Source organism: Balaenoptera borealis (assembly GCF_965194805.1).
Source record: "Balaenoptera borealis genome assembly, chromosome: 12".
Lineage (NCBI taxonomy): Eukaryota > Metazoa > Chordata > Mammalia > Artiodactyla > Balaenopteridae > Balaenoptera > Balaenoptera borealis.
Window position 1 is genome coordinate 15,527,581 of NC_138869.1, and position 25,612 is coordinate 15,553,192.

A 25,612-nucleotide genomic window follows, 5' to 3' on the forward strand; every position below is an offset into this window, starting at 1 on the left:
CGCGGTGCGCGGGCCTCTCACTGTCGCGGCCTCTCTTATTGCGGGGCACAGGCTCCAGACGCGCAGGCTCAGTAATTGTGGCTCACGGGCCCAGTTGCTCCACGGCATGTGGGATCTTCCCAGACCAGGGCTCGAACCCGCGTCCCCTGCATTGGCAGGTAGATTCTCAACCACTGCGCCACCAGGGAAGCCCATGCCACATCTTCTTTATCCATTCATCTCTTCATGGACACTTCGGTTGCTTCCATATCTTGGCTATTCTAAATAATGCTGTGAACATTGGGGTACATGTATCTTTTTGAATTAGTGTTTTTGTTTTGATATAATTTCTATTCTGTTAAATTTTGGGGGACTTGTTCTGTGGCCTAGCATATGATCTGTCCTGGAGAACATTCCATGTGCAATTGAAAAGAATGTGTACTTTGCTCTTTTGGGATAGAATATCCTGTAGGTATCTATTAAGTCCAGCTGGTCTAATGTGTCATACGTGTCATACAAGACCACTGGTTCCTTATTGATTTTCTGTCTGGATGATCTGTCCATTGATGTAAGTGGGGTGTTAAAGTCCCCTACTATTATTGTATTATTGTCAGTTTCTCCCTTTATGTCTGTTAATACTTTATATATTTAGGTGCTCCTATATTAGGTACATATATTTTAATGAATGTTGTATGCTCTTCTTGTATTGATCCCCTATCATTATATAATGCCCTACTTTGTCTTTTGTTACAGATTGTGTTTTAAAGTCTACTTTGTCTGATATGAGTATTGCTACCCCAGCTTTCTTGTTGCTTCCATTTGCATGAAATTTCTTTTTCCATCCCCTCACCTTGAGAGTGTGTGTGTGTTTGTGTGTCTTTACGTCTGAAGTGAGTCTCTTGTGAGCAGCATATAAATGGGTCTTGTTTTTTTCATCCAATTGGCCACCCTATGTCTTTTGATCAGAGCATTTAGTCCATTGGCATTTAAAGTGATTATTGATAGGTATGTAGTTATTGCCATTTTGTTACTTATTTTCTGGTTGTTTTTGTAATTCTTCTCTGTTCTTTTCTTCTTTTAGTTTTTACCCTTGTAGTGTGATGATTTTCTTTAGTTGTATGCTTGTGTTTCTTTCTCTCTAGTTCTTGGGTATCTATTGTAGGTTTTTGATTTGTAGTTACTATAGGGTTCATATATGTTGACCTGTAACTGTATCTCCTTGTTTTAAACTGATAGTCATTTAAGTTCAAACACATTCTAAAAGATATACTTTTTAAAATTCCCCTCCCCCACGTTTTGTGTTTTTGGTGTCATATTTACATCTTCATGTTTATCCCTTAACTGCTTCTTGTGGTTGTAGTTGATTTACAGTTTTTGTCTTTTAATTTTCATACTAGCTATTTAAGTGGTTGATCCACAGCCTTTACTGTATGTTTGCGTAGGTCCTGACCTTATCGCTTCTCTTGCTTTCCTACCTGACTCCGTGTGGATCTTTCTTTACAGCCTTGCACATATAAGAGTCTTTATGCCTGTCTCCAGTTTGCTTTCAGTGATAATTGCTCTGCATGTAAATGTATTCTTGATGTGTTTGTGTAGGGAGGCAAGTCCACTGTCCTCCTACTCTGCCATTTTGATCTCCTCTTATATATGAGTAGAACTAATGCAGTCTTGTGATAGCTTGGATGAAGGGAGACAAGAGAGTAATGCCTGGGTTTCTGTTTTGGCAATTGAGAGAATAGTAATACTACTCACTGAGAGGAGGGATACAAAACAGGGGTACAAATTTGAGAGGAAGACTGTGAGGGGAAAGATAAGAGTTCAGTTTTAGACATACTGAGTCTAAACATCAAGCTGAAGATAATGACTTGGGAGGTTTGAGTTGAGGCCAGTGATTTGGGAATTACTGGGGGGATAATGTTTGCTTCTCATTACGATTGGGAGAAGATTAGAAATACTAAGAATACTTCAAGCTCTTTTTGAAGAAAGGAATTATGTTTAATTTACATGACAAGTCTATAAGCAACCTCTAGAACAAGGAAAAAATTGCATTACAAAGAATCAGAGCTAGTGGCTTGAAAAGTGCCTTAATATGGAAAGACACCTAATTTTCTTTTTAAAAATGAACACTGGGAGGGCCCGGTGGGACGGAGGCTGGGAGACTGGGGCAATTAGCATGCAGCTCAGCGGGAGGCAGGTGCCTGGAGATGTGACTGGGGCCCACATGGCCAGGTTGCCATCCCAGAGCAGGGCTGCTGCACCCTGGCCCTGGGCCACCCGCATTCTGCATGAAAAACCAGCTCCATGACCCCCCAGCACAGGTGCATTTTTTAAAAAACAAGTACTTAGAGGGAGAATTACATTTCAAAAAAGTACTGCAGGGATTGTTAGATTGGATTTTAAAAAAGTCAAGAACCAACTCTATATGCTATCTACAACAAACTCACCTTAAATATGGAGACATAGATAAGTTAGAAGTAAAAAGATGGAAAAAACATATGCCATGCAAAACACTAATCAAAAGAAAGATGAGGTGGCTCTATTAATACCAAAGTAGACTTCAAGAAATACTACCAAGGAAGAAGATGGGCATTACATAGTGAATAAGGGGTCAGTTCATCAAGAACACTTAACAGTCACAAATGTGAATGCACCTAACACAACTGAAAGAACCAAAAGGTGAAATAGACAAATTCATAGTTTTAGCTGGCAAGTTCAACTCTCCTTTTTCAGTACTCCATAGAACTAGTAGACAGAAAATGAGTAGGGATGTAGAGACCTAAACAGCCCTATTAGCCAACTTGATATAATTGACTTTTAGAGAATACTCCATCCAGCAGTAGCAGAATACACATTATGGTCAAGTGTATGTAGGAAATTCCCCAAGTTAGATCATATTATGGGCCATAAAACAAATTTCAACAAATTTAAGAAATCATATAAAGTATGTTCTCTGATCCCAGGAGAATTAAGCTAGAAATTAATAACAATATCTGGGCAATTTCCAACTATTTGGAAATTACACAACACACTTTTAAATAACCCTGAGTCAAAGAGGAAGGCATAAGGGGAATTAAAAACTACTTTGAATGGAATGACAGTTAAAATGCAGCACATACTAAAGCAGTGCTTAGAGGGAGGTGTAGCATAAAAGGCATATATTAGAAACAAAAAAGGCCTGAAATCAATGATCTTAGCCTCCACCTTAAGAAACTAAAAAACAGACGAGCAAATTAAATCCAAAACAAACAGAAAATAGGAAATAATAAAGATAAGGGCGTGAATAAAGTTGCAAACAAAAATAGAGAAAGTCACTAAAACCAAAAAGTGGTATTTGAAAGATAAATTTGATATACCTCTAGCTAGACTTATCAGGAAAAAAGCTAGACTTAATCAAATCAATATCAAGAATGAAAAAGAACATCACTACAGACCCTACAGACATTAAAATGATAGTAGGGAATATTATCAACAATTTTCTATGTCAGTAAATTTGATAACTTAGATGAAATGGGCAAATTCCTCGAAGGACTAACTACCAGAACTTACTTAAGAAGTAGTAGATAACCTAACAGCTTTCCCACAGGAAAAGTCTGGTGGCTTCACTGGTCAATTGTACAGGTGTTTAAGGAAGAAATAATACCAATTCTACACAAACTCTTCCAGAAATAGAAAAGGAGAGAACACTTCCCAACTAATTTTATGAGGCCAGCAGTATACCTCACACCCATTAGGAAGGCTACTATCAAAAGAACCAGAAAATAATAAGTATTGGTGAGTATGTGGGGAAATTGGAACCCTTGTGCAGTGTTGATGAGAATGTAAAATGATATAGCTGCTATGGAAAATAGTATGGTCGTTCCTCAAAAAAATTAAAAATAGAGTTACCATATGATCTAGCAATTCCACTTTTACATCATAGGGATGTAATACACATTATATAGCAAATAATACTGTAATAATTTTGTATGGTGATAGATGGTTACTAAACTTATTGTGGTGATCATTTCATAATGTATTTGATTGTCAAATCACTATGTGTACACCTGAAACTAACATACTATTGTATGTCAACTGTATTTCAGTTAAAAGGAGGGGTTTGAAGAGCTATTTGTACATCCATGTTCATAGCATTATTCATGATAGGTAAAAGATGGATGCACCCCAAGTGTCCGTTGATAGATGAATGGATAAGCAACATGTGGTATATACATGCAAAGGAATATTATTCGGCCTTGAAAAGGAAGGAAATTCTGGTAATGCTACAGTATGGATAAAACTTGAGGGCCTTATGCTGAATGAAATAAGCCAGTCACAAAACAACAATGCTAAATGAAATAAGCCAGTCACAAAACAACAAACACCATATGATTCCACATATATGAGATACTTCGTGTAGTCAAAGTCATAGAGGCAAAAAGTAGAATGGTGATTTTGAGGGGCTAGGGGCAGGGGGAATGGGGAAATATTGTTTAATGGGTACAGGGTTTCAGTTTTCCAAGAAGAAAAGAGCTATGGAAATGGATAGTGGTGATGGTTGAACCCATATTGAATATATTTAATACCACTGAACTGTACACTTAAAAGTGGTTAAGATGGTAAGTTTTCTGTTGTTCATTTTCTCACAGTAAAGAAAATTGAACAAAATTCAGTATATAAAAAGAGTAGAAAATATATCGTGACCAAGTGGAGTTTATCACAAGATGCAAGATTGGTTCACTATTGATAAATCAATCAATGCAATTCACCATATCAACAGACTAAAGAAGAAAAACCATATGATCATCTCAATAGATGCAGAAAAAGCATTTTAAGAAACATTTATTATTCATTCCTGATAAAACTCTCAGAAAACTAGGAATAAAAGTGAACTTCCGCTACCTGATAAAGGGCATGAATGAAAAACCTACAGCTAATATCATACTTAATAGTGAAAGACTTGAATGCTTTCCCCCTAAAGTCAGAACAAAGCAAGGATGCTGGCTCTCACCACTCTTATTCGTCATTTTCCTGAAGGTCCTAGCTAGTGCAATGAGGCAAGAAAAAGAGGCATACAGAGTGGAAAGGAAGAAATAAAAATGCCTTTATTTGTAGATACCGTGATTGTGTAGAAAATCCCAAAGAATCTCCAAAAAACTCCTGGATATAGTAGGTAAAATTAGCAAGGTCACAAGATCCAAGGTCAATATATGAAAACTCTCGTACTTTTCTAACAGCAAACATTTGAACTTGAAGACTTTTTAAAGTGCTCTTTAAAATAGCATTCAGGGAATTCCAGTGGTCCAGTGGTTAGGACTTGGAGCTTTCACTGCAGTGACCTGTGTTCAGTCCCTGGTCGGGGAACTAAGATCCAACAAGCTGCAAGGTGTGGCCAAAAAAAAAAAAAAAAAAAAAAGCATTCAAACTATTTAAATACTTAGGGAAAATATAACAAAATATGTGTAAGATTTGTATGTTAAAAACTACAAAATTGATGAGAGAAATTAGAGAAGACCTAATATCAGTGGTGAGATATTTTGGGTTCATAAGTTGGGAGACTCAATATTATCAGAATGTAATTTCTTCCCAAATTGATGTGTAGATTCAATGAAATTACAACCACAATCTCAGCAGCCATTTTTTGTGGAAATTAATAGGCTAGTTCTAAAATTTATATTGAGAGGCAAAGAACTTAGAATAGCCAAAACAATTTTTTAAATTTAATTTTTACTTTATATTGGATTATAGTTGATTTACAATGTTGTGTTAGTTTCAGGTGTGCAGCAAAGTGATTCAGTTATACATAAACATTTATCCATTCTTTTTTAGATACTTTTCCCATATAGGTTATTACAGAATATTAAGTAGAGTTTCCTGTGCTATACAGTAGGTCCTTGTTGATTATCTGTTTTATATATAGTAGTGTGTATATGTTAATCCCGCACTCCTAATTTATCCCTCCCTCCTCCATGTTTCCCCCTTTGGTAACCATACGTTTGTTTTCGAAGTTTGTGAGTCTGTTTCTGTTTTGGAAATAAGTTCATTTGTATCATTGTTTTTAGATTTCACATATAAGTGATATCATATGATATTTGTCTTTCTCTTTCTGACTTACTTCGCTTAGTATGATAATCTCTAGGTCCATCCATGTTGCTGCAAATGGCATTATTTTATTCTTTTTTATGGCTGCATAATATTCCATTGTATATATGTACCACATCTTCTTTATCCATTCCTCTGTCCATGGACATTTCGGTTGCTTCCATGTCTTGGCTCTTGTAAATAGTGCTGCAGTGAACATTATAGAGTGCATGTATCTTTTTGAATTATGGTTTTCTCTGGATCAGTGCTCAGGAGTTGGATTGCTGGATCATATGGTAGTTCTGTTTTTAGGTGGTTTTTTTTTGTTTTTTTTGGTTGTGTTGGGTCTTCATTGCTGCACATGGGCTTTTCTGTAGTTGCCACGAGCAGGGGCTACTCTTTGTTGTGGTTCACGGGCTTCTCATTGTGGTGGTTTCTCTTGTTGTGGAGCACGGGCCCTAGGCACGTGGGCTTCAGTAGTTGCAGCACGTGGGCTCAGTAGTTGTGGCTCACGGGCTCTAGAGCGCAGGCTCAGTGGTTGTGGCACATGAGCCCAGTTGCTCCACGGCATTTGGCATCTTCCTGGAGCAGGGCTTGAACCCATGTCCCCTGCATTGGCAGGCGGATTCTCAACCACTGTGCCACCAGGGAAGTCCCTACTTTTAGCTTGTTAAAGAATCTCCATACTGTTCTCCATAGCGGTTGTACCAATTTACATTCCCACCAACAGTGTAGGAAGGTTCCCTTTTCCCCACACCCCCTCCAGTATTTGTTATTTGTAGACTTTTTGATGATGGCCATTCTGACCAGAGTGAGCTGGTACCTCCTTGTGGTTTTGATTTGCATTTCTCTAATAATGAGCAGTGTTGAGCATGTTTTCATGTGCTTTTTGGCCATGTGTATGTCTTCTTTGGAGAAATGTCTATTTAGATCTTCTGCCTATTTTTTGAATGGGTTGTTTGTTTTTTTGATATTAAGCTGCATGAGCTGTTTGTATATTTTGGAGATTAATCCCTTGTTGGTAGCTTCATTTGCAGATATTTTCTCCCATTCTGTGGGTTGTCTTTTCATGTTGTTTATGGTTTCCTTTGCTGTGCAAAAGCTTTTAAGTTTCATTAGGTCCCATTTGTTTATTTTTGTTTTTATTTTCATTACTGTAGGAGGTGGATCCAAAAAGATACTGCTGTGATTTATGTCATAAAGTATTCTGCCTATGTTTTCCTCTAAGAGTTTTATAGTATCCAGTCTTACATTTAGGTCTTTAATCCATTTTGAGCTTATTTTTGCGTATGGTGTTAGGGAGTGTTCTAATTTCATTCTTTTACGTGTAGCTGTCCAGTTTACCCAGCACCACTTACTGAAGAGACTGTCTTTTCTCTGTTGTATAGTTTTGCCTCCTTTGTCATAGATTAATTGCCCATAGGTGTGTGGGTTTACTTCTGGGTTTTCTATCCTGTTCCATTGTTCTATATTTTATTTTTGTGCCAGTGCTATACTGTTTTGATGACTGTAGCTTTGTAGTATAGTCTGAAGTCAGGGCGCCTGATTCCTCCAGCTCCGTTTTTCTTTCTCAGGATTGCTTTGGCTATTTGGGGTCTTTTGTTTATCCATACAAATTTTAAAACTTTTTGTTCTAGTTCTGTGAAAAATGCTGTTGGTAATTTGTAGGGATTGCATTGAATCTGTAGATTGCCTTGGGTAGTAGAGTCATTCTGACAGTAATGATTCTCCCAATCCTAGGACATGGTATATCTTTCCATCTGTTTGTGTCGTCTTCTATTTCTTTCATCAGCATCTTACAGTTTTCAGAGTACAGGTCTTTTGTCTCCTTAGGTAGGTTTATTCCAAGGAATTTTATTCTTTTTGATGTGATGGTAAATGGGATTGTTTCCTTAATTTCTCTTTCTGATCTTTTGTCGTTAGTGTATAGAAATGCAAGAGATTTCTGTGTATTAGTTTTGTATCCTGCAGCTTTACCAAATTTATTGATGAGCTCTAGTCGTTTTCTGGTAGCATCTTTAGGATTCTCTATGTACAGTATCATGTCATCTGCAAACAGTGACAGCTTTACTTCTTCTTTTCCAGTTTGGATTGCTTTTATTTATTTTTCTTCTCTGATTGCCGTGGCTAGGACTTGTAAAACTCTGTTGAATAAAAGTGGCAAGAGTCTTGTCTTGTTGCTGATCTTAGAGGAAATGTTTTCAGCTTTTCACCATTGAGTGTGATGTTAGCTGTGGGTTTGTCATATATGGCCTTTATTATGTTGAGGTAGTTTCCCTCTGTGCTCACTTTCTGGGGAGAATTTATCATAATTGGGTGTTGAATTTTGTCAAAAGCTTTTTCTGCATCTATTGAGATGATCATATGGTTTTTATTATGTTTGTTAATGTGGTGTATCACATTGATTGATTTGCAGATATTGAAAAATTCTTGCATCCCTGGGATAAATCCCACTTGATCATGGTTTCTGATCCTTTGAATGTATTGTTGGATTACGTTTGCTAGTATTTTGTTGAGGATTTTTGCATCTATGTTCATCATTCGTATTGGTCTGTAATTTTTGTATGTGTGTGTGGTATCTTTGTCTGGTTTTGGTATCAGGGTGATGGTTTTGATATCAGAATGAGTTTGTGGATGTTCTTTCCCCTGCAATTTTTTGGAATAGGTTCAAAAGGATAGGTGTTAACTCTTCTCAAAATGTTTGATAGAATTCTCTTGTGAAGCCATCTAGTCATGGACTTTTGTTTGTTTGAAGTTTTAAAATCACAGTTTCAATTTCAGTACTTGTGATGGGTCTGTTCATATTTTCTATTTCTTCCTGGTTCAGTCTTGGAAGATTGTACCTTTCTAAGAATTTGTCCATTCTTCTAGGTTGTCCATTTTACTGGTGTAGAGTTGCTCATAGTAGTCTCTTATGATCCTTTGTATTTCTGTGGTGTCAGTTGTAACTTCTCCTTTTTCATTTCTAATTTTATTTTATTTTATTTTTATTTTTTGGGGGGGTTTAAAAATTTTTTTTTAATTGAAATATACTTAATTTACAATGTTGTGTTAGTTTCTGGTGTACAGCAAAGTAGTTCATATATATTTGTGATATATATATTATATATTATTTTTCATATTCTTTTCCATTATGGTTTATTACAGGATATAGAATATAGTTCCCTGTGCTATACAATAGGACCTTGTTGTTTATCTCTTTTATATATAGTAGTTTGCATCTGCTAATCCCAAACTCCTGATTTATTCCTCCCCCTCCATTCCCCCTTTGGTAACCATAAGTTTGTTTTCTATGTCTGTGAGTCTTCATTTCTAATTTTATTGATTTGAGCCTTCCACCTCTTTTTCTTAATGAAGCTGGCTAAAGGTTTATCAATTGTGTTTATCTTCTGAAAGAACCAGCTTTTAGTTGTATTGATCTTTGCTGTTGTTTTCTCTCATTCCTGTGAGAAAACCTCAGCAATGTAATTACTTTCCTGTTCGTGGGTTGCCCACCCAGTGGGTATAGGATTTGATTGTATTGCGAAGGCACCCCTCCTACTGTCTTGTTGTGGCTTCTTCTTTGTCTTTGGATGTAGAATATCTTTTTTGGGTAGGTTCTAGTCTTTTTTTGTCGATGGTTGTTCAGTAGTTAGTTGTGATTTTGGTATTTTCATGAGAGGAGGTGAGCTCAAGTCCTTCTACTCTGCCATCTTGTCTCCAAACATGCTGTTATCTCAATCTCTAATTGCCTTTTATTAAGTAAGCTCTTTCCAGTGTTTTTCAAACCCCCAGCTGGCTCATGATGAAGCTTTTTTGGGTCCTCTTTAAAGATGGGTGTCTGCTGTGGTCAAGCAGAGCTACCTTGAGGTTCTTTTTTTAAAAATATTTATTTATTTACTTATTTGGTTGTGTCGGGTCTTAGTTGTGGCAGGCGGGCTCCTTAGTTGTGGCTCGCTGGCTCCTTAGTTATGGCAGTCAGGCTCCTTTGTTGCAGCAGGCAGTCTCCTTAGTTGTGGCATGTGAACTCTTAGTTGAGGCATGCGTGTGGGATCTAGTTCCCGGACCAGCAATTGAACCTGGGCCCCCTGCCTTGGGAGCACAGAGTCTTAATCACTGTGCCAACAGGGAAGTCCCAACCTTGAGGTTCTTATATACCGGGAAGCTGGAGATCTGGGATGGTGCTGAGCATCAAGAATGGCCCAGAGTGAAGATTCCAGTAGGCTGTTCTGGATTTCTCATTATTTTTTGTGGACTCCATAGTTTGACTTCTGTATCCACCACCCTAACCCAGGAGAAACTTCCCCGAATTCATTGCACAGGCAGTGCAGAACAGTACAGTTTCTCTACTCCTCGGAAAGCTGAGGTAAGATTTGCCACTGGCAAAATCGAAGCTTCTGGGCTGCTGTTCTTTTTGTTTTTTTAAAGTATGGTAAGAACATAAAATACAGAAGATGAGATCTACTCTCTTAGTAAATTAGTATACAGTATTGTTAACTACAAGCACAATGTCATGTAGCAGATCTGTAGAATTTTTTATCTTTTACTACTGGAAGTTTATACCCATTGAATAGCAACTCCCCATTTCCCCTTTCCTTCAGACCCTGGCTACCACCATTCTTCTTGTACTTTGATGACTGACTACTTTAGATAACTCATATAACTGGAATAATGCAGTATTTGTCCTGGCTGGCTTATTTCACTTTGTATAAGGTCCTCAAATTTCATCCATGCTGTAGCATACAAAAGGATATCCTTCTTTTTATGGCTGAATAATATTTCACTGTATGTATATGCCACATTTTCTTTCTCCATTCATCTGTTGACTAATATTTAGATTGTTTCCACCTCGTAGATCTTGTGAACAGTGCTTCAGTGAACTTGGGAGTGTAGATATCACTTTGATATCTTGATTTCAATTCTCTTGGATAGATACCCAGTAATTGGATTGCTGGATCATATGGTAGTTCTATTTTTAATTTTTGAGGAACCTCCATACTGTTCTCCATAGTGGCTGCACCATCTGACATTCTCACCATCAGTGTACCAGGCTTACAGTTTCTCTACAGCCGCACCAACACTTGTTATTTTGTTTTCTTGATAATGGCCATCCTGAGAGGTGTGAGGTGATATCTCATTGTGGTTTTTTGATTTGCATTTCCCTGATGATGAACATCTTTTCATATAACTGTTGGCTATTTGTAGATCTTCTTTGGAGAAATGTCTCCCCCAGTCTTTTGCCCATTTTTAACCAGCTTATTTGTTTTTTTGCTGTTGAGTAGTAGTAGTTCCTTATATATTTTGAATATTAATCTCTTATCAGTTTGCAAATACTCTCTCCCTTTCCATAGGTTGCCTTTTCGCTCTTGATTCTTTACTTTGCTGTGCAGAAGCTTTTTAGTTTGATGTAGCCCCACTTGTCTATTTTTGCTTTTGTTGCGTATCCTTTTCGTGTTCAAATCAGTGCCAAGACCAGTGTCATGAAGATTTTCCCCTATGTTTTCTTCTTGGAGTTTTAGAGTTTCAGGTCTTATATTTAAATTTTTAGTACATTTTGAGTTGATATATATGTATGGTGTAAGATAAGGGTCCAGTTTCATCCTTTTGCATGTGGATATCCAGTTTTCCCAGCATCGTTTGTTGAAGAGACTAACCTTTCCCCATTATGTATTCTTGGTATGCTTGTCGAAGAGCAATTGACCATATATGAAGACAATGAGATATTGGTGAGTGGAAAGACACATAGGCCAATGGAATAGAATACAGAGTACAGGAACAGACCACACAAACATGGTCTGACTTTGGACAAAGATGCCAAGATAACTCATGGGAGTAGAGATAGTCTTTTCAAAAACTTGGTGCTGGAATAATTGACATCCATATTTTTAAAAATGAACCTTGTATGTATACAAAAATTAACTAAAAATGTGTCATAGACCAAAATGTAAAATTTAAAACTACAGCACTTCTAGAACTTCCTGTTGCATCTGTTAGCCACATGTGGCTATTTAAATTTAAATAATTAAAACTAAATACAGCGTGACAATTCAGCTGCTTAGTTGTTCTAGCCACGTGTCAAGTCCTCAGTGGCCATGGGTGGCTAACTAAAGCTGTATTGATTAGCTCAGATTACAGCATATTTCTTTTCTTTTTTTTTTTTTTTTGAGCTTGGTGGGAAAGGCTTTTCTGTTTTTTTTTTAAATATATTTCATTATTATTCTTTTCTATCTTTATTGGATTATAATTGCTTTGTAATGTTGTGTTAGTTTCTGCTGTATAACAAAGTGAATCAGCTATACGTATACCTGTATCCCCTCTCTCTTGCACCTCCCTCCCACCCTCCCCATCCCACCCCTCTAGGTTGTCACAGAGCACTGAGCTGGCCTCCCTGTGCTATACAGCAGCTTCCCACTATCTATCGGTTTCACACATGGTAGTGTATATATTGTCAGTGTTAGTCCCTCAGTTCGTCCCACCCTCCCCTTCCCTCCCTGTGTCCACAAGTCCTTTCTCTATGTCTGCATCTGTATTCCTGTTCTGCCACTAGGTTCATCAGTACCATTTTTCTACATTCCACATATATGCATTAATACATGGTATTTGTTTTTCTCTTTCTGACTTACTTCACTGTGTATGACAGACTCTAAGTCCATCCACATCACTACATATGACTCAATTTCTTTCCTTTTTATGGCTGAGTAATATTCCATTCTATATATGTGCCACATCTTCTTTATCCATTCATCAGTCGATGGACATTTAGGTTGATTCCATGTCCTGTCTATTGTAAATAGAGCTGCAATGAACATTTTGGTACATGATTCTTTTTGAATTATGGTTTTCTCAGGGTATATGCCCAGTAGTGGGATTGCTGGGTCATATGGTAGTTGTATTTTTAGTTTTTTAAGGAACCTCCATACTGTTCTCCATAGTGGCTGTATCAATTTACATTCCCACCAGCACTGCAAGAGGGTTCCCTTTTCTCCACACCCTGTCCAGCGTTTATTGCTTGTAGATTTTTTGATGATGGCCATTCTGACCAGTGTGAGGTGATACCTCATTGCAGTTTTGATTTGCATTTCTCTAATGATTAGTGATGTTGAGCATCTTTTCATGTGTTTGTTAGCCATCTGTATGTCTTCTTTGGAGAAATGTTTATTTAGGTCTTCTGCCCATTTTTGGATTGGGTTGTTTGTTTTTTTGATATTGAGCTGCATGAGCTGCTTGTATATTTTGGAGATTAATCCTTTGTCAGTTGTTTCATTTGCAAATATTTTCTCCCATTCTGAGGGTTGTCTTTTGGTCTTGTTTATGGTTTCCTTTGCTGTGCAAAAGCTTTTAAGTTTCACTAGGTCCCATTTATTTGTTTTTGTTTTTATTTTCATTACTCTAGGAGGTGGCTCAAAAAGGATCTTGCTGTCAAAGAGTGTTCTGCCTGTGTTTTCCTCTAGGAGTTTTAATAGTGTCTGGCTTTACATTTAGGTCTTTAATCCATTTTGAGTATATTTTTGTGTATGGTGTTAGGAGGTGTTCTAATTTCGTTCTTTTACATGTAGCTGTCCTGTTTTCCTAGCACCACATACTGAAGAGGCTGTCTTTTCTCCATTGTATATTCTTGCCTCCTTTGTCAAAGATAAGGTGACCATATGTGTGTGGGTTTATCTCTGGGCTTTCTATCCTGTTCCATTGATCTATATTTCTGTTTTTGTGCCAGTACCATACTGTCTTGATTACTCTAGCTTAGATTAGAGCATATTTCTATCATCACAGAAAACAGTCTTATGCACTGCTGTTCTAGAAGAAAACATAGGAGAAAATCTTTGGGATCTTAGTTAGGCAAAGATTTCTTAGGACACAAAAATTGTGACCATAAAAAAAAAAATGGATAAATTGGGTTTCATCAAAATTAAAAACTTAAGGTTTTTGAAAAGCTGTGTTAAGAAAATGAAAAGACAATCCACAGACCAGGAAAGAAATATTTTCAAAACATATATTTGATAAAGAATTGGCAACCAGAATATTAAAAAATTTTTCAAAATTCAATAATATCAAAGAAATTAAGAAGTGAACAAAAAGTTTGAAAAAACATTTCACCAAAGAAGATATATGAATGGCATATTATTTAAATTTTCTAATCTTATATAGGTATGTTTTGTTGTACATTTGTTTAATCGACAGCGGTTATCTGGTTGGGAAGTTTTTGGTCCACTTTTGTTTTCTTTGTACCTCACTGGATCTTAACTTTTTTTAAAAAATTAATTATTTTTTATGGGAGTAAAATTGCTTTACAATGTTATGTTAGTTTCTGCTGTACAATGAAGTGAGTCAGCTGTATGTATACCTATATCCCCTCCCTCTTGGACCTCCCTCCCACTCCCCCCATCCCACCCACCTAGGTTGTCACAGAGCCCCGGGCTGAGCTCCATGTGCTACACAGCAGGTTCCCACTAGCTATCTATTTTACACATGGTAGTGTATGTCAAACCTAATTTCCCAATTTGTCCCACCCCCTCTTTCCTCCACTGTGTCCACATGTCTGTTCTCTACATCTGCGTCTCTATTCCTGCCCTACAAATAGGTTCATCTGTACCATTTTTCTAGATTCCACATATATGCCTTAATATACGATATTTGTTTTTCTCTTTCTGGCTTACTTCACTCTGTATGACAGACTCTAGGTCCATCCACATCTCTACAAATGACCCAGTTTCATTCCTTTTTATGGCTGAATAATATTCCATTGTAAATATGTACCACATCTTCTTTATCCATTCATCTGTCGATGGACAGTTAGGTTGCTTCCATGTCCTGGCTATTGTAAATAATGCTGCAGTGAACATTGGGGTGCATGAATCTTTTCAAATTATGGTTTTCTCTGGGTATATGCCCAGTAGTGGGATTGTTGGGTCATATGGTAGTTGTATTTTTAGTTTTTTAAGGAACCTCCATACTGTTCTCCATAGTGGCTGTACCAATTTACATTCCCACCAACAGTGCAGGAGGGTTCCCTTTTCTCCACACCCTCTCCAGCATTTATTGTTTGTAGATTTGTTGATGATGGCCATTCTGACCTGTGTGAGGTGATACCTCACTGTGGTTTTGATTTGCATTTCTCTAATGATTAGTGATGTTGAGCGTGTTTTCGTGTGCCTCTTGGACATCTGTATGTCTTCTTTGGAGAAATGTCTGTTTAGGTCTTTTGCCTATTTTTTAATTGGGTTGTTTGTTTTTTTGATATTGAGCTGCATGAGCTGCTTGTGTATTTTGGAGATTAATCCTTTGTCCGTCACTTCATTTTCAAATATATTCTCCCATTCTGTGGGTTGTCTTTTCATCTTGTTTATGGTTTCCTTTGCTGTGCAAAAGCTTTTACGTTCCATTAGGGCCCATTTGTTTATTTTTGTTTTTATTTTCATTACTCTAGGAGGTGGGTCAAAAAATATCTTGCTGTGGTTTATATCGAATAGTGTTTTTCCTACATTTTTGTCTAAGAGTTTTATAGTGTCCAGTGTTAACATTTAGGTCTTTAATCCATTTTGAGTTTATTTTTGTGTATGGTGTTAGGGAGTGTTCTAATTTCATTATTTTAAATGTAGCTGTCCTGTTTTCCCAGCACCACTTATTGAAGAGGCTGTCTTTTCTCCATTGTATGTTCTTGCCTCCTTTGTCATAACTTAGGTGACCATACGTGCGTGGGCTTATTTCTGGGCTTCCTATTCTGTACCATTGATCTGTATTTCTGTTTTTGTGCCGGTACCATACTGTGTTGATTACTGTAGCTTTGTAGTGTAGTCTGAAGTCCAGGAGCCTGATTCCTCCAGCTCCGTTTTTCTTTCTGAAGATTGCTTTGGCTATTCAGGGCCTTTTGTGTTTCCATATAAATTGTAAAATTTTTTGTTCTAATTCTGTGAAGAATGCCATTGGTAGTTTGATAGGGATTGCATTGAATCTGTAGATTGCTTTGGATAGTATAGTCATTTTTACAATATTGATTCTTCCAATCCAAGAACATGGTATATTTCTTCATCTGTTTATGTCATCTTTGATTTCTTTCATCAGAGTTTTATAGTTTTCTGAGTACAAGTCTTTTTTCTCCTTAGGTAGGTTTATTCCTAGGTATTTTATTCTTTTTGTTGCAGTGGTAAATGGGAGTGTCTCCTTAATTTCTCTTTCTGATTTTTCATCATTAGTGTATAGGAATACCAGAGATTTCTGTGCATTAATTTTGTATCCTGCAACCTTACCAAATTCATTGATTAGTTTTAGTAGTTTTCTGGTGGCATCGTTCGGATTCCCTATGTATAGTATCATGTCATTTGCAAACAGTGACAGTTTTTTTTCTTCTTTTCCAATTTGGATTCCTTTTATTTCTTTTTCTTCTCTGATTGCCATGGCTAGGAATTCCAAAAGTGTGTTGAATAAGAGTGGTGATCACGAGTGGACATCCTGGTCTTGTTCCTGATCTTAGTGGAAATGCTTTCAGTTTTTCACCATTGAGTATGATGTTGGCTGTGGGTTTATCATATATGGCCTTTATTATGTTGAGGTAGGTTCCCTCTATGTCCATTTTCTGGAGATTTCTTATCACAAATGGATGTTGAATTTTGTCAAAAGCTTTTTCAGCATCTGTTGAGATGATCATATGGTTTTTATTCCTTAACTTGTTAATATCATGTATCACATTGATTGATTCGCATATATTGAAGAATCCTTGCCTTCTTGGGATAAATCCCACTTGATCATGGTGTATGATCCTTTTAATGTGTTGTTGGATTCTGTTTGCTAGTATTTTGTTCAGGATATTTGCATCTATGTTCATCAGTGATATTGGTATGTAATTTTCTTTTTTTGTGATATCTTTGTCTGGTTTTGGTATCAGGGTGATGGTGTCTTCGTAGAACAAATTTGGGAGTGTTCCTGCCTCTGCAGTATTTTGGAAGAGTTTGAGAAGGATAGGGGTGAGCTCTTCTCTAAATGTTTGATAGAATTCGCCTGTGAAGCCATCTGGTCCTGGACTTTAGTTTCTTGGAAGAGTTTTAATTACAGTTTCAATATCATTACTTGTGAAAGGTCTGTTTATATTTTCTAATTCTTCCCGGTTCAGTCTTGGAAAATTACACCTTTCCATGAGTTTGTCCATTTCTTTGTGGATGTCCATTTTATTGGCATATCGTAGTTTGTAGTAGTCTCTTATAATCCCTTGTATTTCTGTGGTGTAAGTTGTGATTTCTCCTTTTTCGTTTCTCATTTTATTGATTTGCGTCCTCTCCCTTTTTTTCTTGATGAGTCTGGCTAAAGGTTTATCAATTTTGTTTATCTTCTCAAAGAACCAGCTGTTAGTCTTATTGATCTTTGCTGTTGTTTTCTTCGTTTCTCTTTCATTTATTTCTGCTCTGATCTTTATGATTTCTTTCCTTCTACTGACTTTGGGTTTTGTTTGTTCTTCTTTCTCTAGTTGCTTTAGGTGTAAGGTTAGATCGTTTATTTGAGATTTTTCTTGTTTCTTGAGATGAGATTGAATTGCTGTAAACTTCCCTCTTAGAACTGCTTTTGCTGCATCCCATACGTTTTGGGTTGTCGTGTTTTGGTGTCATTTGTTTATATGTATTTTTAAAATTTCTTCTTTGATTTCTTCAGTGCTCTCTTGGTTATTTATTAGCACACTGTTTATCATTCATGTATTTGTGTCTTTCACAAATTTTTTCCTGTAACTGATTTCCAGTCTCATGGCGTTGTGGTTTGAAAAGATGCTTGATGTGATTTCAATTTTCTTAAATTTACCGAGGCTTGATTTGTGACCCAAGGTGTGATCTATCATGGAGAATGTTCCGTGTGCACTTGAGAAGAAAGTGTATTCTGCCACTTTCAGGTGGAATGTCCTATAGATATCAGTTAAATCTATCTGGTCTGTTGTGTCATTTAAAGCTCCTGTTTCCTTATTTACTTTCTGTTCGGATGATCTGTCCACTGGTGTAAGTGGGGTGTTAAAGTCCCCTACTATTATTGTGTTACTGTCCATTTCCCCTTTTATGGTTTTTAGCATTTATCTTATGTACTGAGATGCTCCTATGCTGGGTGCATAAATATTTATAATTGTTATATCTTCTTCTTGGATTGATCCCTTGATCATTACGTAGTGTCCTTCCTTATCTCTTGTAACAGTCTTTATTTCAAAGTCTATTTCATTTGATACAATTATTGCTACTCCAGCTTTCTTTTGATTTCCATTTCCATGGCATATCTTTTTCCATGCCTTCACTTTCAGTCTGTATGTACCCCTAGGTCTGAAGTGGGTCTCTTGTAGACAGCATATATATGTGTCTTGTTTTTGTTTCCATTCAGCCAGTCTTTGTCTTTTGGTTGGAACATTTAATCCATTTACATTCAAGGTTATTATTGATATGTATGTTCCTATTACCATTTTCTTAATTGTTTTGGGTTTGTTTCTGTGGGTCCTTTTCTTCTCTTGTGTTTCCTGCCAAGAGAAGTTCCTGTAGCATTTGTTGTAAAGCTGGTTTGGTGGTGCTGAATTCTCATAGCTTTTGCCTGTCTGTGAAGCTTTTGGTGTCTCTGTGGAATCTGAATGAGATCCGTGCTGGGTAGAGTAATCTTTGTTGTAGGTTTTTCTCTTTCATCACTTTAAGTATATCCTGCCACTCCCTTCTGGCCTGCAGAGTTTCTGCTGAAAAATCAGGTGATAACCTTATGGGGATTCCTTTTTATGTTTTTTTTTTTTGCTTTTCCTTTGCTGCTTTTAATATTTTTTCTTTATTTTAAATTTTTGTTAGTTTGATTAATATGTGTTTTGGTGTGTTTCTCCTAGGGTTTATCCTGTATGGGACTCTCTGTGCTTCCTGGACTTGTGTGACTATTTCCTTTCCCAGGTTAGTGAAGTTTTCGACTATAATCTCTTCAAATATTTTCTCAGACCCTTTCTTTTTCTCTTCTTCTTCTGGGACCCCTATAATTCAAATGTTGGTGCGTTTAGTGTTGTCCCAGAGGTCTCTGAGACTGTCCTCAATTCTTTTCATTCTTTTTTCTTTATTCTGCTCCTCGGCAGTTATTTCCACCATTCTGTCTTCCAACTCACTTATTCGTTTTTCTGCCTCAGGTATTCTGTTATTGATTCCTTCTAGTGTATTTTTCATTTTAGTTACTGTGTTGTTCATCTCTATTTGTTTGTTCTGTAGTTCTTTTAGATCTTTGTTAAACATTTATTTTCTCAATCCATGCCTCCATTCTGTTTCCATGATTTTGGATCATCTTTACTATCATTACTCTGAATTGTTTTTCAGGCAGATTGCCTATTTCCTCTTCATTTATTTGGTCTTGTAGGTTTTAACCTTGCTCCTTCATCTGTGACATATTTTTTTGTCATCTCATTTATTTTTTATTTTTTTATTTTTGATGGGTGGGATTGTGTTCCTGTCTTACTGGTTGTTTGGCCTGAGGCTTCCAACACTGGAGTTTTTTTTGTTTTTTTTTTTTCACTTTAATTTTTTTTTTTTTTAATGCTATTCTTGTCTGCTTACATTCTTTTTATTTATGTATGTATGTATGTATGTATGGCTGTGTTGGGTCTTCGTTTCTGTGCGAGGGCTTTCTCTAGTTGTGGCAAGTGGGGGCCACTCTTCATCGCGGTGCGCGGGCCTCTCACTATCGCTGGCCCCTCCTTGCCGAGCACAGGCTCCAGATGCGCAGGCTCAGTAATTGTGGCTCACGGGCCCAGTCGCTCTGCGGCATGTGGGATCTTCCCAGACCAGGGCTCGAACCTGCGTCCCCTGCATTGGCAGGCAGATTCTCAACCACTGCGCCACCAGGGAAGCCCCAACACTGGAGTTTTTAGGCTGTTGGGTAGAGCTGGGTCTTGTTGATGAGATGAGCACCTGTGGGAGACCTCACTCTGATGAATATTCCCTGGGGTCTGAGGTTCTCTGTTAAACCAGTGGTTTGGACTTGGACTTTCTACCGCAGGAGCTCTGGCCCGACCGGACTTTCTACCACAGGAGCTCTTGCCCGACCCCTGGCTCGGAAACCAAGATCCTGCAAGCTGCAAGGGGTGGCAAAAAAAAAACAAAAAAGAAAAAAGGAGCAGAACGATAACAAAGAGGAAAAAATAAAATAAGATTAGAAAACTAACAGATATGTTAGAAAGAACAGAAAAGCAAAAATTTAGATAAAACAACAACCGGAAGGTAAAACAGAACCACAATAGTAAAAAGAGGAGGGGAAAAAAAAGCCAGAAAATGCCTTGGCTGTGCTGGGCGGGGCTTAGGCAGGGGTGGGGTTTACACGGTGGGCAGGGCTTATGCTTAGGACCCACAGGGCTGGAAAAGGGGGGTGGGGTGGGGGGTGTTGGCGGGGTTTAGCCTTAATGCAGCAGGAGGGGCCCAGGAGTGCCTCTGGCCCTGGAGGGCACAGGAGCAGGTCCAGGACCCCAGCAGGGTCACTGGGCCCGAGTGGGCGGGGGAAGTGCTAGGCCCGTTCCCCGCATCCTCCAATCTGGAGGGCCCCTCCCCATTGACCTCTCTTCTAACCCCCTCCTCCCTCCTATGCCCCTAGCACCCACATGGCTGGAGGGAGCCCCGGAAATCAGAGGACCAGACCTGGAAGCCCAACAGGCTTCCCAGAGCCAAGTGGGTGGGGGAAACACCTGCGGTGCTTCCCCTGATCCCCCGGCCCAGGAGGTCCCCCCATTTGCCTCTCCTCCTCTTCCCCCCTCCTCCCTCCCTCCTCTGCCCCTAGGAGCAACGTGGCCTGGAGGGGGCCTTGAAGGGCGGGGACCCAGCCTGGGAGTCCAGGCTTCCCGGGGCTGAGTGGGCCTGGGAGACGCCCGCCACACCTCCCCGATCCTCTGGTCCTGGAGGCCCCCTCCCGCCCGCCTCCCTCCTGTGCCCCTAGGACCAACACAGCCCACAGGGGGCCTCAGAGGGCCCGGCCCGGGAGCCCCGCAGGCTTCCAGGGCCTGATAGGGCAGGGGAAACGCCTGATCCTCCGAGCCCCCCAGGGTCTCTCCAGGCATGGGAACCCCTCCCGCCTCGAGCCACCCCTCAGGGGTGCGTCCTGTCCAGCCTCCATTTCTCCTCCCACCTCAGTGCCCCCATGTCCTACCCGGTCGCTCAGGGGTTCCTCCCCTCCCCTCGGGCATCCATGTCCCGCACCAGTGTCCGGCAGGCACCCTAGTTGTGGGGAGACGCAAACTCTGCGTCCTCCCCTGCCGCCATCTTGACTCTGCCCCCTCTTAACTTATTTGTGAAATGCTAATCCTTACAAGTAAAACCTGAGGTAATAAAAACTCTAATAAGGGGTGTGTGTGTGTGTGTGTGTGTGTGTGTGTTTGTTTGTATAAAAGTAAACACATTTTTAATAGCTGTTTCTGGTTCTCCAAGAGTATCAATAGTGAAAGTAAAAGGAAGCCACAGACTGTCTTGGGTAATCATATGTAGCTTCATCATTGTAAATGGTCATGTTAATTAATTGACTTGTTCAGCCTGTTTGGACCATAAGAAAATGTGACCTTCCCAATTGTATTCAAATCTGTCAAGCGTGAAAACAGGCGATTTGTTTTTCTTGTCCTAAACCTAAACATCTGCCTGGTTTCTGCTTAGGCAAATGTGGTGGGCGGAATAATGGGCCCCTTAAAGATGTCCAAGTCCTCATGCCCAGACCCTGTGAATGTATTACCTGACACGGCAAAAGGGATTTTGTGGATGTGATTATGTTAAGGATTTTGAAATGGGGAGATTTCCTGGTTTATTCAAGTGGGACCAATGTAATCACAAGGCTCCTCATAAGTAAAGGAGGGAAGCATAGCATCATAGTGTGATAAAGGGTGTGAAGGGACTCGACTGGCCATTTCTAGCTTTACAGATGGGAGTAGGCAACGAGCCAAGGAACGCAGGCAGCCTCTAGAAGCTGAAAAAGGCAAGGAAGTAATTTCTCCACTAGGGCCTCCGGAAAGAATTCAACCCTGCCAACCCTCTTCTTTTTTTTTAAGTTTTTTTTATTTTTTGAGGAAGACCATTTCTAAAGTCCTTATTGAATTTGTTACAGTATTGCTTCTGTGTTTTTTTTTTTATGTTTTGTTTTTTTGGCAGCGAGGCATGTGGGATCTTAGCTCCCTGGCTAGGGATCGAACCTGCACCCCCTGCATGGAAGGTGAAGTGTTAACCACTGGACCACCAGGGAAGTCCCCTGCCAACCCATTTTAGACTTTGATAGACAAGCCAGCACAGGTTTATCTGTTATAAGAATTGAAAGAAGGAAGAGAGATTGGGGTTACCTAGTGAGAGGGAGGGGGCAGTGGGGGATGGTTTGGGGTTGTGAAGCAGGACTCCTGGGGCCAGAGGCATTATGATTACCAGATAGTTATAAGATTAAATGGTCCGCAGCAAAAAGGGTAGTGACTGCCTGATCTTTTGTTGTCTGTGCAACTCCTTTTGGGCCACTGCTAAATAGTGCTTCCTTAGTGAAAGACTCCTAATTGACCTTGGCTCCAAAACCCTCAAGCAGATTACGTGAAGGTTCACAATCTTTTTTCCCCCTCAAGTGTCTTGAGCCCCTTTATTGGCAGGAATTGTACTAGTTATTGAATGAAAAAAACTAGTTACAGCTCTTACCCATAAGAAGTCTTACTTTGCATCTCTTAGAACTCTTACCTGGTATTTACAGATCTTCCCCGAAGAGGTGGACCGGTCGAGGCCCCAGCACCTCATCGGCAGGATTGCACCCGGCATAGTGAAGCGCTGGCCTAGAAAGGAAGGTATATGATACGGTCAGCCCTCCAATCCTTGGATGTGGAGCCTGTGGCTACGGAACCCGCGTAAATGGAGGGCCGATTGTACTCCTTATGTAAAGGACATGAGCACCCGCGGATTTTGCTGTACACGGGGGTCCCCATGGATACCGAAGGGTGAGTGTATATCGTCAGATGATCTGCCTTTGAATCCCAGGTCTGATGTTCTAGTTTGGCCAAATCGCTTCACCTTTCTAAATTGATTTCTTCTTCTCTAAGATAGGGAGTTACCAGGAAGGGAAAAACATAAAGCTATTTTAAAAGCTGGTTGCTCTTTGAGTTGAAAGCTAAAGACAGATGAATTATAGTCTTTTTTTCGTTCTGTCAAGGTAAAGGGCTAATCTAGATGGGAGGGGTTGGGACCAGGGGGCTTAAATTGTTCTGTATAATAAAGAAACAAGAATTTTTAGCTTTTACTTGAAGCTGGAGGGAAGTTTTTTTTTGTTTTTATTTTGCTTTTGTTTGGGCAGGGGTGGTGAGAGAAAGTGGGTCCTAGAATTAGGCTCGAGATGAGCATACAAATGGCTACTCCACTGGCAGAAAAGGAAGGGGGCAGAGATCTTCAATGCCTGATTCTCAGTTTTAAATCGTTTCTTACTATTTACTTGTTATTTATTTATTAGTTAAAATCTTCCTCTACTAAAGGTCTGCTTTTCACAACACCCAGGTGTTAATGTGTTTTGGAGACAGAGTAGAGACGGCTGTGTCTACACTAGGGTGGAGGGGAATAGAGAGAGGGGAGATGATGAGAATTAGGTTGCAGTCAGGATTTAGGATCAAAAAGTGACAAGGAATCATTAGGAAGTTGTAAGCACTCACCTTAGGATCCTTGAAATTATTAAGGAAAGTCCTGGGCTTCGTACAGCTATGTGAAATAACGGTCTAAAATTTGCATTTGAATGTTAAAGATGGTACAATTTAGGACCGTCTACATGTCAGGGATAATACCTACTTAACACGGTTGGGAGACTTTTACCTAAATGAGAATGTAGGTAAAAGCACTTCATAAACTAAGGAAATACATCATCACCCCTAAGATAAAGTGTCTTCCCATGAAGATTTTGTAAAAAGGAAGTCAGACGTAAATTCAACTCTGATCATAAACATGAGAATTAATTATCCGGAAGTTATGAGCTCTATGATAGTTTTCTTTCTTTATGAATTCAGTTCAAACGGATAGTAAAAACAATTTGGATGTTAAAGATATAGTTTTTAAAAATGACTCGATATGTCCCAAACATGTCATATTAAGACTTGGGGGTTTAGGATCCCACTGTAATAACTTCAGGCCCATCTAGTAGGAACAGAAGTAGCTGTGGTCGTGCAGTATTTAGCTGACAGTGTGGGTCGGCCTGAGCACGAGGAAATGATGATGTAGCAGAGGAATGGGAAATGACACGTGTCAGGTATATACTCGACACTTGACATATATTGCCTTTCTTAAAGCTTATTGCTGCCCAAAGAAGTGGTAGTGTCTCCAGTCTTTAGATGGTGGTTGGGGGAACGGGCAGGGCGTGTGTGTGTGTGTGTGTGTGTGTGTGTGTGTGTGTGTGAGAAAATTACAGTGATTAAAGAACTTGCTTAACGTCATAGCGTTGAAGTGGTAGAGCTGGCATGAAGACTCTTACCAGCCTCGAGGTCCAGTTCTTTCGCTCCCACCATGCTGCCATGGGGGCCCTGAAGTAAACTAACACTCAGCAGCCGAGCCTTGTGTGGTTCTGGTTCCTTGTCCCAGTGTCATACCGCATCTTAATTGTTTTTCTTCTACAGAGCACTTACAGAAAGCTTCTGACAAGACTTCGTGAGATGTTATAGGTGACAAGTATGTGGGAAAAAAGATGAAATCATTAGCTGAATTAAGTTCTGGAGTGGACAGGTTAAATTCCTGGATTGCCTGAAGTTTCATTTACATGGGACCAGATGTCTTTCGTGAGGTCATGACAGAAATGCTGGCAAACTCTTTCCATTAGTGGGTCTTGCATACAGTATGCACTTCTTATGTTGTAGGACTCTTTTTTTTGTTGTTGTTGTTCAGAATTCACCTTAGGGGTTTTCTCAAACTCGGCATTCTTAATCTATAGTGGTTTTTAGCTTTCTTTTTTCTTTCCAGACTGCGTGAGTGATGCAGTTTCACTTCTAGGTGTTAGGATTCTCTTTCACACTGGTTTGTCATGACCTTAAAGTATTTTAAGTTTCTCTTTGCGTTAATTTTTTTTTTTTTTAACGTAGTACCCCAGTGAGCTCGAGATTTGTTTTACCAAATGAGTTTAAATCACCAGCAGCCGGAGGGTTGTCCACGAGCGTTGTCGGACTTGACCAAATGTAAAAAGCTGCCAGTGGTCTTTTTCTTTTCTTCAACTTGGTAGGTTTTGGGGCCCAGACTCGAAGGCTAGTTACGCTTCTGCATCAGCCTTTAGGTTGTTACGAGTTGCCAAAGATGGCATACAGTACCAGGCATGGAGAATTGTTAGCACGATCAGAATGGTCTGAGTTTATAATCGCCGTCCTAGCTCTCCCCTGTGCGTAACTGACAAGTCCTAAGAGTCGTTTTGAGCTGCAGCCACCCACAGAAGCCACACGCGTGGCATTTTACTCAAAACTTGACTTTAACCACTGCTTTGTGATGCAAAACTGGTGGAATTTTGGGTACTTTCTGTAAAATCGAAATCTTTACGGGGGTTTTCCAGCATTCTAGTTGATTGTTAACAAATGATCACTGTAACGAAGATGAGAGAGCAGAGTTGGCTAATCAACACCGACTTCTGTGGTAGGTAGGATAGGATGCCGCTCTGTATGGAATAT

General features: G+C 39.2%; 1 protein-coding gene across 2 annotated transcripts in view; it reads left to right on the forward strand.

Moving 5' to 3' along the window:
* LOC309607154 (uncharacterized protein) overlaps positions 1–25,612 on the forward strand; it is a 133,179-nt gene that overhangs the window by 89,353 nt on the left and 18,214 nt on the right. For both annotated transcript variants that reach the window (XM_082345406.1, XM_082345405.1), the window contains exons 3-4: positions 18,839–18,899; positions 22,687–22,927. The gene's annotated coding sequence lies outside the window, so the exon portion shown is untranslated. The remainder of the gene's footprint in view (positions 1–18,838; positions 18,900–22,686; positions 22,928–25,612) is intronic.